The following is a 14,976-nucleotide window of genomic DNA, read 5'->3' on the forward strand; positions in this document are numbered from 1 at the left end:
CAGCAGGATCTACACTTCAAATTTTCTTTATTTTGTGGCCAATTTTGTGGAATAACAAGGAAAATTGCAAGATTTTGGAAAAATTGAGAGATCTTTCAACAATTTGAAATTAAAAATCATATTCATTTTTTTAAACAGTCAACATTCACTCAAAACTGATAGAATCTTTGAACAAAGTGCATCCATTAGTGCACTGAGATCCTGCAGCACGTGCACTATTGGGGAGCACATGTATGCATTGTGTGTGCATGAACATACAAAGACATGCACACATTTACTAAGAGCATATACTGTATGTCATTTATGTGGGGAGGAAGTGTATATTTGGCCTTTGTGATGGGATGATTAATTGGAGGTTTTAGTAATTATGAGCTTGGCAAAGCTGCGGGCTGCAGAAGACAGAGTGACCCATCTCTTTTACTGTGATGCATCAGCAGAGCGCCAACCAATGCAGACCCTATTCATATGGCAATTAATGAAGCGCTGTATATCAATGTCATTCCACATGCACCCCCACATAAGTGCAGAGATTACTCCTACTACGGGTTATGGCAATCCAATGTTTTACTGAGTGGAGAGGTGCTGTGGATGCAAATCTTTGCTATTTCCAGCAGTCCCATAAACTAAACAGAGGTGTCATTATGTTTATGGAGTATGGATGCCTACACAAAGTATCTGAATTCCACTTATTGAGTTCACGAGCTCTCAGCTGCAATAAAAATGAATCTAGCACATACCAGAGTGGAATTTTGAATGAATATAAACAGAAAAATGTAGAAAGCGTTGAGAATTTCCATGTGTTTTCTTTTTTTTTTTCTTCCTCTCTTTATTTCCCAGCCGTCATGTTGTTAAGCTGCTAATATTTCTGGCAACACAAAGTGAGTGGTGATATCATGCCATTACTGCCCCTCAACATGAATGTAAAATGACATTAACGGCCCAGAATCACAGTGCATTACACATGCAATGAAATGACTCTCATCCCATTTGTCATACTGTTTTTACATTTGGAGTCATTAGCACATTTTTTGTTGTTTTTGTTTAATGGCCAAACTGTATTAGATCGTATTAGAAACAAGTCACACATTCACACTCAAAATGTCTGCTTCTAATATAAGAAAAAATAACTAATAGTTGAGTAAAAAAAAAGTTTACGACTATTGCCAAGGCCACATGTTATTAAACAAAACTATAAGATACATGTATAACTAACGTGTGGCAAACTCGAGGCACGCGGGGCCAAATCGGGCCCACTAAAGCATCCAATTCGGCCCATGAGATTCAAATAAAAACTATAACTAAAATTACATTTAAAAACAATTCCAGCAAGTTAATTTTGTCTTTTCAGGAAATTTGCTTTGATCTTCTGAAAAAGGACACATGAATGCAAACAGCAGACGCCTCTGAAGAAGACTAGCAGTTGACAGCTGAAAGATGTCAGGAAATCAAAGCAAATTTCCTGAACTAAAGTTGTCTGAATAAATGAAACCTTAACATATACATTTAAAAACACTATTTCTGACTAATATTTATCCCAGGGGCAACATTTAACCCTGTTTGATATGAAATGGACCAAACCAGATTTATTGAAGCATTTTTATAAAGGAACAAGAGCACTCACAAGCTGCGTTTCAGTTACACTCAGAAATGCACCCAATTTCAAAAACTCGCAATAAAAACTGGTTATGGAAACACCTAAATTAAAAAATTTTTTTTTGCCGCTTTCATGAGGAGGTTTTTCAGATATTTTGATATTGAAAAATATCCCAAAAGCTCAATAGAAACACTTTTTCGTGTCCTGCACCTGGTCACATGACCACTTCTCTCTCAGGAAACATGGAGCGGTACGTGTGGACACAAAGTACTTGGGAAAATTAGGAAGTGTTTTAAGGTTCTGCTTGCAGTGAAGTCTCGCCAGATGATATTTCACAAGAGTTACGAGGCTCCTGCACACAACAACCTTTAATGGAAACACGTTCATTTATACTTTGCTGAAATTTTAGAAACATCGCTTTTATTTTGCAAAAAACTGTAATGAAGCACTGCCTGAGAACGCAAACCTCCACCAAGCACCAAATCTATTCTTTGTAAAATACTAGCAGTTACGGTACCAAAATCAATCACACCTTAAAAGCTTTGAGAAATGTATTTCCCTATTAAAAACCATACAGTAGGTCCAAATGTGTATGGGCACCCCATTTTAAAAAAAGTAAATCGCTATAAAATGCACAATCCTGATCCGATCTGGAATAAACTTGTTGGGGTGATTGAGGAACCAACCCAACATAACTAAGTCAAAATTCATAATTATCAGTCAATCAGGTTTTTTTTTTTAAATTTTTCCGGAGCATCTCCATGGCATAAGGTCTATCTTTGGTTAACATCATGTCAAAGCCTGTTAAGTCCTTTAACATAATCCTACTAACAAACCAACAAATAAATAAATAAACACCTGCATTACTCCTTGGTGGAGGTAATTAATGAGAATTCTACTACAATTGTGCCTGCGTTGACATTAAATAATCTGCTTTAAAAGCAAAACAGTGAAGCAGAAACATCTGACACTATATATATAGTTTATATGTGTATATATAGGGTTTACTTCATAATTTATTCTTTCCCAGTCATTTTCTCTTTCAAATAAGCAAACATAGATGCTATGATGGGTCAAAAATGTATTTTTAACACATTGTGTTGTATACACGTGGGTTCAATAATACAGTGTTTTTCAAAGGTGAAAGTAATGGAATACAAATACTCACGTTACTGTAATTGAGCATTGCCACCCCACTAGTGGACAAAAGTTTCATTACAGTTTTCTCTAATCCATTGGGAAAAAATACAAATCTTAACTCTTGTTCTGATACTCATTAAAAAACTTTATATGAAAAGGTTTTTAAACGTCCTGCTCCAAAAGATTCAGAAAGTAGGAAAACCAGCCCAACTCTGAGTCCAGTCAGGTGTGCAGTATACGTTTTCAGTGATTTGGTACCAAATATTTGAGACTTTAGGTTGGTTCTTCTTCTGTTGCGCAATTCTTCTTCACAAATGTAAATAGTATAGCGACAACGTGCCCAGCAGTTGGAAGAAACTTGGAACTTTTACTTTGAGTATTATATATTTTAGCTACTTTTTTTTTTTCTACTTTTTACGAGTACTTGAGTACTTCTACTTGAGTAGGATCTATCAGTACCTTTGGTGTTTTTCTCGTTCGGCCCACTTGAGACCAACCTTGGCCCTTATGTGGCCCCTGAACTAGAATGACTTTGACGCCCCCGATGTATAAAACCCACAAGAATCTTGGTCCTGCAAACCTATATGTCCATAACACACAGAGGACACACACATGCACACACACACACACACACACACACACACACACACACACACACACACACACACACACACACACACACACACACACACACACACACACACACACACACACACACACACACACACACACACACACACACTTGCCCTGCATGAGGCCACTTTACACAACACTCCTCAACTTCAATATTTCATCTGCACAACAGAGAGGCAGCAGCGAAGAGGAGGAAAGACCCTCCGTGAAATAATTAAAGATCCAGCAGGGATGCGGCAGCACAGCAGCCACCGTCCCATCCTGAGTAATAGATCAAATGAAAGCTGTCCCTCAGATCATTAATAATGAGTACGGTGTGGAGACTGAAGGGGAAGGGGAGGGCGCGGGGGTGGTGGTACCAGCTTGGGGTGGGGGGAGAGGGCATTGAGGAAGCATCATAGGCGAAGTTTGAGATTCTTGCCAGGGGGGCCCAAAAGAAAAAATAGAACTAAATATATAGACCATCTAGAGACTTGCGCCAACCACAATGTGTATAACATATACAATAATAATGTAGAAAAGGATTAGTAACATAATTGATAATGTTGACTAAAGCGATGCCGTGTTTTACTGAATCCATATATTCCATCAAAAGTGGTGTAATAATATTTCTAAGACAATCAAAAATCCAATGAATAATAAATAGATAAATACTTGTATATTATGTACATTATATTAAGAATTGCATTTTTTCAAATAAACTTGGGAAAACATTAATACAAACCTTTGACCACGAGGAGTGCGGGCGATGGTCCCCTGCACTTCGCCAACCTAGCAACAAAATTGTCGGCCGCTGAAATGTTACAAAACAGGTCTTAAGATAAGATGCATTTGGTGGCACTAAACCAACTTCAGTTGTGTTGGTTTATTTGTGAATCTTCATGTTTATTGTAGTTGGGTTATTTTTCAGGTGAATTAGTAAACATCCAGGTATTCATAAACCCTTTACAATCACTTGTATATTCACATGTTTTTAATGCTAACATGACTCAAGCACGAAAATATTAAGTTGTATTTCTAAAAGAACAACAAAAGAATTCATATATATTTTGTGCAGTCACTGTGTTTTATGGCACTTATTTCACAGTATAATTAAGAATTGCATTTGGAAAAACTGTAATGCAAACTTTTGACGTGTGTGTGTGTGTGTGTGTGTGTGTGTTTCTGTTGAAGGTGGGCTTTGAATATCTGTCTAGGTCTCATGGCAAAAAGCCCCAGTGAACCTCACTTTGGCAGCCACTTGAAATGGCATAGCAAGAAAAGTCATGCATATGATTTGGCAGCGAGCGTCTGCCAAACTTTATAGACGTCTGTATACATCCTCTTTAAATAAACATCGTTTTCAAGCGAAAAGGCAGGTTAGCAGGGACTAATAGAGCCGCGTTCAGTCAGAGACCTCATGAAAAGCAGATTTTTGGCTGGAGTTGTTCGTCTGGACAGGCAGGGTGAAAGGAGGGAGGGATGAAGAGGAGGAGTGAGGAAGGAGGAGACCAAGGAGATGCTGTGTATGTTGTCATCTGAGGGCTAAAGTCCCTCTAGAGTTCTCCAGCTGGCAGGTCCGTGTGTTTCCCATATAGTTTCATCACGTAACTTCAAACGCTGTCCAAGGTCTTTCCTAAATAATTAGCAACCTCAACCTACTTAACGAATGCCAGGTCGAGCATACGGAGGTTTTACATCAAACTAGGTTCAAACGAGTAAAAAGAAATTTGCAGCAAAAGAGGAAATTTGAATGAGTAAGAAACAGCTTCTTTATATAGTCAAATATTGAAGGTTTTCATTGAGATTTAAGATAAAATACTTATATTAATATTCTGAAACTATAGCTTCAAACTGAACAATAGATCTTAAACAATAAAATAGGACAATAAAAAGAAAAACACACAAGGCGACAAGAAAATTACGCAAAATTATCTGAATAAGGAGCTAAATGAAAGAATTTTTTACAAAAATCAAAGAAAAATGAAAAAAGGGAATAAAAATACACAAAAATGATAGAAAAATGTACAACAATTGGAGAAAAACGAAAAAAGGAAAGAAAAATCTACAAATATTTAAGGAAAATATACAAAATGAAAGAAACATGACCAAAATGAAAGAAAAATGTTAAATAAAATGAAAGAAAAATGTACAAAATGAAGGAAAAATGTACAAAAATGAAAGAAAAATACACAAAACAACAGCGAATAAATACAAAATGACTCAGAAAAAACACAAGATGAAAACAAAAATACACAAAAAAGATCACTCATAGCTCAAACCTCCAAATATCTTTGTTGCCAGAAATTGTCTGGATCAGTGACTCTGATCATGATTCGATGATCATTCACACTTTAAAGGCTTGGAACAAATGTATTTTGTAACAATGACATAAAATGCGGAATCCGGATCCGATCTGGAGGACATTTGGAACCAACCCGACATAACTGCAAAGATTTCCAAAAACAAAATATAATTTTTGAAATTTAGCCACTGATGACTGATTTTTTGGCTTTTCAAACTGATCAGAAACAGTTCATTGATCCAGATCCCCTCCAAAATATAATGGAATCTTCCATGGCCTAAGGTCTATTGTTAAGATTTTTTTTAAATCCATGCAGTACTTTTGACAAAATCCTAAAAAAACAAACCCCGGTGAAAATATTACCTACTAACTTTAAATTCAAAGAGTTTACCGAACAATAGATCTTCAAATATTCCCGTCGTTATTTCTTCATCCCTAACCAGCGTCGCACAGTCTTTCTCACATTTGGAAATTGCTGCACAAACTAATGCATACACAACATAGCCATTTTCTTTTTGAAGGCAGCAGGTGATGGCTGCCACCTCCAAATAATGGGGTGTAAAAACAAAAAAAAAAAGAGTGCCGGAGTTGGGGTTTTTTCTGCAGGTGAGATGTTTTTCAAAGTCATACAGAAAAACTCAAAATAACTTCTAGAAAAGCAAGCGTGAGTACGAGGCGGGGGGATTTACTTTGTTGTAGGGAAAAGTTTGGAAAATATCCAATCATGAAGCAGATGTATAATTCAGCAGCTTTTCATCGTCTTGCTCATTCATTGTCATGGCGTCTGAACGCTTATTTGCAGAGAAATGACAGCATCCTGGTCGAAAAAGGTGTGGGTATTAGGCACAGCATAGGCTTTGTATTCATAATAACGAGATATATTCAGCTTGCGTTTATTTTCTGATGTTTTTTTTCGGGAGGGGAATAGGTTCTTGCGATGATTGCATGACACCTCACCAGTTTTTTGGGGTTTTTTTTTTTTTTTTTTTTAGCCTGGCGGCTGTTGGAGAGGCTTCACCAGAAACAGTTAAATATTTAAACACTGCTGTGAGATCTCATTAAAAACAGCACATCAGCCACCGTGAGGCCCCTACAGCACTCATTCTCCATCTATCTCTCACTCACTCCCCCCAAAAAACCCCAGTTAGAACTCAGTGGAGTGTGACAAAACAGTTATTGTCTATTTACTGAGAAGAAGTTGTGATAAATCATCATATCCTGTCAAATAAGGCAGCCGGAGAGTAGGAAGTTGACAAACTGGGAAGAAAAGAAGAAGAAAAAAAGAAAAAGAAATGATTGAGATTCTCTTCTGGTTTGACAGCTGCAGACAAGCCGAGATATACAGGAAAAACAAAATAACATGACAACTCGACCAGACTAATATTTGCATAACACACACATAAGAACAAGAAGAGAACACACTTTTAAACTCTCTGGAGTCTCCTCGTCTTGTCACAAAATCTGGGCAATTAAATCCCATGCTATTGTTATTTATTTTTTATTTTTTGCGTTCCTATTTTTATCCACGGCTGCCCTCTCGGATAAATTGATTTTTCTTTTGTGGCAAACGTGGAAGAATCCTTTGTGCCATGTTTTCCAAACACAAATAACGCCCCTTCTTCCCCCTCAAAGGAATAAATTAAAAAGCAACGCTGGAAAGTTCTACTGTTCTGCATATATTTGTGTCTTCTTTTTTAAAGCTTGAAAATGCTTTATTTTTTATTTCACTTCCACTGACCTCTACTGTGTATTCTTAAATTAAAAACTGTCAACTACAATTCAATTAAACGAAAAAAAAACAACTGGGGAATCGTGTTACAGTTCTATGGCTTACACATATGTAATTAATACTTCTAAAATTATGTTTCATATCAAGTTTTCCCTCTACCAAAAAAAAAAAAAACATTATATCTAAGGGTATAGACCCCTAAATGGCCCACGTCATGAGTGACGTGGCTGGAGGCAAAAACAGGGAATGCCGCTGGCTAAAGCATAGATATATATGTATATATATAAACACTATGACGCAAGCGGGATTCGACGGTGGCCATCTCACCTCAGACAACTGACGTTCTGACATGAGTGATCAGCGTAAACAAAAATACCCTTAACTCGATGAAATATTGACGGATTTACAAACGATTTTCCTTATTACAAACTTTATTATACATAGGTATGACATAGGAAGCTTCTACATGTTGAAATTGCCTCTTGCCATTAGAAAATTGGTTGAAAATTGAACAAGTTAGTATTATTTAAATAGTACATGCATCAGTGACGTGCCGTCAGGTTAGGCAAGGTAGGCAGTGCCTACCCAACGGTGAATTGATATTTTGATAATTTGTTTTAATTACAATATAATTATAAATTATTCATTTTTCCATTTCCGATAGCCTACAGTAACTATAAGTTTCAAAGTGTCAGCATTTTCTGCTTTTCATAACCCAAATTATCAAACATTTCCTGATAGATGCTGCACAGTCTCACTCCGCTGTAAGGCAGGAGGAGGCCACACCCCCTCCCAAAAGCACATTGCTGCTCTGCCTCTGTTCCCATAGTGTGTTTTTATGTGTTTGCGCATTCACAGTCAGTTCCCCAAGATGAAAACCATTTACGTAAAAAAGCAGCTCTCCACGCTGACTTTGGACGTAACCGTGCTATGCTAAATGCTATACGTACGTTCAGACCTCATTAGTGAATTGATAAAGCGTGGCCGCTGCTACGTTCTCTAGCTAGTGGGCGGGATACGACAGCTTTTAAAAGATGGGAGACCAACACCTGAGCTACCAGACCTTCAGCAAAGGTAAGGTCAGAAAATGTTTCGTGGCTTCCGCTTCCGGTTCATGGAGTGAGCAAGGAGAGTTGACCAGCTCCGTTAAATCCTTTGTCAAAATAGATCCCTAGACCTTAACTAAAAGAAATTTGTGGGCGGCACGCGAGTATTCATCGGGTGGAACTACGTGCTTTGTCATGAAAAAAGGAACCAGCCGAAAATATACACAGAAGCTCTTATCGCCATCGAGCATAGCAGAAGGAGGACACATAATGGCGGAGGATAAGCACGTTTCACCTACCGTGGTTGAGTCCCTGATGAGCGAAATGAAACGGGAGCTACAGTCTTGCCGGGAAGCGATGGCGGCCGATATTAAAGCACAGCTCGAAAATATGCACAGGGAGTTAAAGAACGACATCACCTCCCTCCGTGCAGAAACAAAGGCAGAGGTCGGCGCGCTCCGGGAAGACATTCTGCACAAGATGGACAGCCTGCGTAACGCACACGCACAGACGGCGAAAGAACAGAAAGAAATGGGCGGTGCACTCAGCGATGTAACGGACAGGTTGGTGATCTTGGAAAAAAACCACGACATGCTGACGAAGGATCACAAAAAGCTGCAGGAGAAGTGCACTGACCTCGAAAACAGAAGCCGTAGACAGAACCTCCGGGTGGTCGGTATCGCGGAAGGCATCGAGGCGGGAAACCCGAGTCGCTTTGTGGCGGAATTTTTCCCTGACGTGCTGGGAGCTGGAAGTTTTGACACACCGCTGCTGATTGACAGGGCACACCGGAGCCTGGCGCCGAAACCACGGGACGGAGAGAGACCACGGGCGCTTATTGTAAGGCTGCACTACTATGCAGATAAAGAAAAAATTCTGAAATTATCCAGAGAGAAGGGCCGTCTGATCTACAAAGGCTCTCCTGTGCACATATTCCCTGATATGAGCCCAGAAGTCGGCAAACAGCGAGCAGCGTTCAACCAGGTGAAGGCGGGGCTGCGCCAGGCAAAGATCCCATACAGTATGTACTACCCAGCAAAGCTGACATTCACCCTGGACAACATCAGGCACTCCTTCACCAATCCACAAGACGCAGACACGTTCATCAGGGCTAACATCACACACCCGCCTGAGGACATCTGAAGAACGGAGCCCCTCTGTGCCTACCTGAAACACCTGAGTAACTATAACTCTTTAAACAAAAAAAAAAAAAAAGAAAAACGATATTAAAGACGAATGTGTGGCCGCTCCACATTGCCTGTTTATCTGTTGTTATACTGGTTAAAATATTATTATTTGTTATATATTATACATCCTTGTTATTGTTAAATATACGGACAATTATTTAATACTAGTTTGACAGATATTATAAGTACATATTACTGTATTTCTATTCTAGTATTACACATGTTTAGTGCCTATAAGCCATTTCATTACTTTATCATTATTGAGGCAGAGCCATTTAATTTCTTATTAATATAATTATAATTTATATATATTATAGGTACATGTTACTGTATTTTTATTCTAGTACTACAAATGTTTAGTGCTTATATGTCACCTTATTACTTTATCACTACTGAGGCAGAGCCATTTCATTTTTTATTAATATCATTATATTGTATATATATTATAGGTGCATGTTACTCTATTTCTATTCTAGTATTACAAATGACTAGTGCTTATAAGTCACTTTATTTACTTTATCACAGCCATTTCATTTCTTATTAATATAATTTACGAACAAAGTTATCAGGGAGTAAAGTTAGGGCATGAAAGAAAAATGGTCTAGGGAAAACAAATAAGTACACTTAACATGGGAGCTTAGTGGTAAGTCAAGCGACAAATGTTAGAAAGCTTGTCCCCCGTTAGGGGAATTGTAGCAAGGGGTTCTGAAGGGAAAGTTTTGTTCCCGGTACAGGGTTTATTTTTTAATGTATTTTTTATTTTAGATGTCACTGCAAAAATATGTTTTTCAAACTACATAATGGTGGATAATGGTTGATAAGATCAATAACTTTGATATATCTGGAAACCTGGTTCAGTTTGTCACATGGAACTGTAAAGGATTAAATGGAGCTATAAAACGCGGAAACGTATTGGCCCACCTCAAAAAACTAAAGACAGATATAGCATTCTTACAGGAAACACACCTAAGGGATAAAGATCACCATAGGTTACGTTGCAAATGGACAGGACAAATATTCCACTCTTCGTTTAACTTTAAAAATAGAGGCACCGCCATAATAATCAAAAACTCAATACCTTTCGCAATGTCTGAGGTTATAGCTGACCCGCAGGGGAGATTTGTGATTGTGACAGGTAAACTATACGGCTACCCAATTACTTTGGCTAATATCTACGCACCCAACGTTGACGATGAACATTTTGTATCAATGTTTTTGGCCAAACTGCCTAACATGAATTCTCACCGATTGATAATTGGTGGAGACTTCAATTTGGTCTTAGACCCCAACCTTGATAGATCGTCAAACAGATCTACAGCTTTATCTAAATCCGCAAGGAAAATCCATACGTTTCTTAATACATATAAATTGGCAGACCCATGGAGAACCCAATTTCCCAACGCACGTCAGTACTCTTACTTTTCATCAGTCCATCACACTTATTCCAGGATAGATCTATTTTTAATTGATAAAGAACTTTTGCCCCTGATGAAAACCTGTGATTATAAACCAATTGTAATATCTGACCATGGCCCACTAACACTGCAATTAGTATTTGGACATAAACATGCTTCAAAGGTATGGCGTTTCGATAATAACGTACTATCAGATAAAAAAATGGTTGATAAACTAAAAAACGAAATAAATATCTATATGTCATTTAATGACACACCTGACACTTCAAGATCTACATTATGGGAGGCATTGAAAGCTTACATACGTGGGCATATTATTTCTTATAAAAGTGCAATAAATAAACAACGTAGAGAGAGAGAAAGCAAAATAAGTGATGAGATTATGGCCATAGACCAACAGTATGCACTCAATCCCTCCCCAGAACTTCATAAAAAAAAGATAGCCCTCCAGACTGAACTTAATCTAATCTACTCTACAGAAACAGCCAAACTCCTAACTCAAACAAAACATAAATACTATGAACATGGGGAGAAAACTGGTAGAATTCTTGCACGCCAAATAAAAGAACAGGCTGCATCAAGAACAATAACAGAAATAAAAACTGACTCCGGTCAGACTACCATTGACCCAGAAGAAATAAATAATGTTTTTAAAATTTTTTACACTAAATTATATACCTCAGAATCCCTGGGAGATATGTCACTGATTGAAACTTTCTTTGAAAAATTAGATGTCCCTAAAATAGGGTTAAGCTACAAAGAATTATTAGATAAACCCATAACTACGTCAGAAATAGAACAGGCTATACAAAATATGCAAAATTCAAAAACCCCGGGCCCTGACGGTTACACCTCTGAATTTTATAAAATGTTTAAAAGTCAAATCTCTCCTCTTCTCCTTGACGTACTCAATGACGCACTTATTAAGGGTTGCCTACCACCAACCTTTTATTTAGCAAATATATCTTTAATACATAAAAAAGATAGGGACCCCCTGGACCCTGGGTCTTACAGACCAATAAGCCTGCTGAATGTAGATTACAAAATATTTGCAAAAATTTTGGCCACACGTCTGGAGGAAATTCTCCCAACTGTAATTTCGCAAGATCAGACAGGATTTATCAAGGATAGGCAGCTATTTTTTAACATACGGAGACTACTTAACATTATTTACACACAGTCCACAAATAATGAACACCCTGAAATATTAATCTCCTTAGACGCGGAAAAAGCCTTTGACAGGGTTCAATGGGATTACCTCTTCTCAACCCTGTCTAAGTTTGGAATTGGCTCAAAATTCATCTCCCTAGTTAAATTATTGTATGCTCAGCCTCAGGCTTCCGTAAAAACGAATAATATCAATTCAAACTACTTTCCACTTGGTCGCTCTACAAGGCAGGGGTGTCCCCTTTCACCACTGCTATTTGCACTTGCCATTGAACCCCTCGCTATCTCTCTACGTACAGAGAAAGATTATAAAGGTATTGAGAGAGCAGGATCGGAGCACAAAGTAGCCTTATACGCAGACGATTTACTCTTGTTCATCTCTAACCCTGCGAAATCGATGCCTGGTATATTGTCAATTTTGGAAAACTTTGGCACAATATCCGGATACAAGATCAACTTCTCAAAGAGTACACTGTTCCCAATTAACTCAAAAGCCAAACAGAACATACATACTCTCAACTCCCTGCCATTTAAAATATCAGACCGATTTAAATATCTAGGGATAAATATTACTGAAAATCATCCTGACCTATTTAAACATAATTTTTTGAAGCTGTATGACCATACAATATGTAACTTTGACAAGTGGGCTAATCTTCCAATCTCCCTTGCGGGTCGAATTAATATTGTGAGAATGACTATTTTACCAAGATATTTATTTCTCTTTCAGTGTATCCCTATTTTTATTAACAAATCATTTTTTGACAAATTAGATGCAGCCATATCTAAATTTATCTGGAATAAGAAACCTCCAAGAATTAAAAAAACATTTCTACAGAGACCTAAAACATTTGGGGGTATGGGATTGCCTTGCTTTCGCCTCTATTACTGGTCTGGTAACATTCGCTCTATGTCTTTTTGGTTCCACACAGAGGGGGCTGAATGGGCTAAGATGGAAAATCTAAATGACTCCCCTTCCTCTTTAGCAGCAGTACTTTTTTCTACTCTGCCAACGCCAAAAATAAAGATGAAAAACCCAATTATTTCACACTCTATAAAAATTTGGTCCCAAATCCGGAAGCACTTTGGCTGGCAGAAATGTTCGCCACTAATGCCAATAATAAATAATCATTCATTCCCCCCCTCACTTTCCGATAAGTCGTTTCACAAATGGTATTTACAGGGTCTTCGGACAATCAATGACTTATATATCGACAACATTTTTGCCTCATTCCAGCAAATAAAAGAGAAATTTAATATCCCCAACACAGACCACTTTAGGTATTTACAAATCCGAAATTTTATTAAAAAGACATTTCCATCCTTCCCAAACAAACCTTTGGTTTCTCCAATGGACTCACTGTTATTGCCTGAACCACAGACTAAAAAGGCGATCTCTAAGATTCACGATAATTTAACACAAATGGACTGCACAACAACACTAGACCACCTAAGAGAGGCTTGGATGGAGGATCTGGGAGTGGAAATCACAGAGAATCAATGGAAAAGAGCACAAGAATTTGTCCACTCTTCTTCTGTATGTGCCAGACATGGACTGATACAGTTCAAAATTCTACACAGACTACACTTATCTAAGCTACGACTGTCAAAGATGTTCCCTACAGTCGATCCTCTGTGTGACAGATGTGGACAGGCCCCAGCTTCCTTGGCACATATGTTCTGGAACTGCCCGAGACTTTGTAACTACTGGGTTAATGTTTTTAAAACTTTATCTAGCGTTCTTAATATTCGACTCGAGCCAGACCCAGTGTTGGCTGTATTTGGGGTTAAAGCTACAACAACAATTTTATCAAAGAACCAATACAATGTGATACGCTATGTGACGCTGTTAGCCCGAAGGATGATATTACTAAATTGGAAGCAGAAAAACCCACCAGCACATCCAGCGCTACTTAGGGAGGTGATGAATCTGTTACAATTAGAAAAGATCAAATTCTCAGTCAGAGGTAACATATCAAAATTTCAGGAGATATGGCAACCCTTTATCGACTATTTTGAAAAATCCAAATTGTAAATGACAGTGATTCAAATTTTTTATTGTATTTTCTTCTATTATTTTTATTTTTTTTTTTTTTTTTTCATTGGGGGGAGGGGGGTATACTTTGTACTTTTCATTGTTAAAAAAGAGAACAAAAAAGAAACATGCATATTTGTGTAAGAAATGTTGATGTGATGTAAATTTCAATAAACAGATGTTGGAAAAAAAAGAAAATGTTTCGTACTTTCCACAGTGAATGGAAGGATTGGCTTTGTGGATGCTCCTCACTGAGGCTGTTCCGAGTTGTTGTTGTTGTCATTTTCTCCGTGTTTCTGTGTTTCCAACACAAACAACGGATGTGCTGCTGTGTCATGAGATATATGTTGTTGGGAGAGTATGGAGGCTATATTAAATAATTGTTAATGGTGTTTTACGATGTTGATTTTGTTAGATTAACACTTGCCAGCAGAAACATATGGAATTGTCATTGATGTTGACATTGCTGGTCTTGATTTGCCACACCCTGCCTACCCAACCCTAGTGCTCACGGCACGTCACTGACATGCACCATTGACATCGATGTAATGAGCGGGACCAGCTGTCTGAGGTAAGATGGCCGCCACGTTGCACCGTCACTCCCCATTGTCTAACAGCGTGGGTAAGTCATCTATGGTGGTTTGCCTCCGGGCTAAGCCCCGCCCAACAAAATATGTCACAATGTTTAAACAAACAATCACATGGTCTATACAGACAGAAAAAAGGCTCAGACGCCCACACCAAAA

The sequence above is a fragment of the Gouania willdenowi genome, chromosome 22, assembly GCF_900634775.1.
Source record: "Gouania willdenowi chromosome 22, fGouWil2.1, whole genome shotgun sequence".
In the NCBI taxonomy this organism is placed as follows: Eukaryota; Metazoa; Chordata; class Actinopteri; order Blenniiformes; family Gobiesocidae; genus Gouania; species Gouania willdenowi.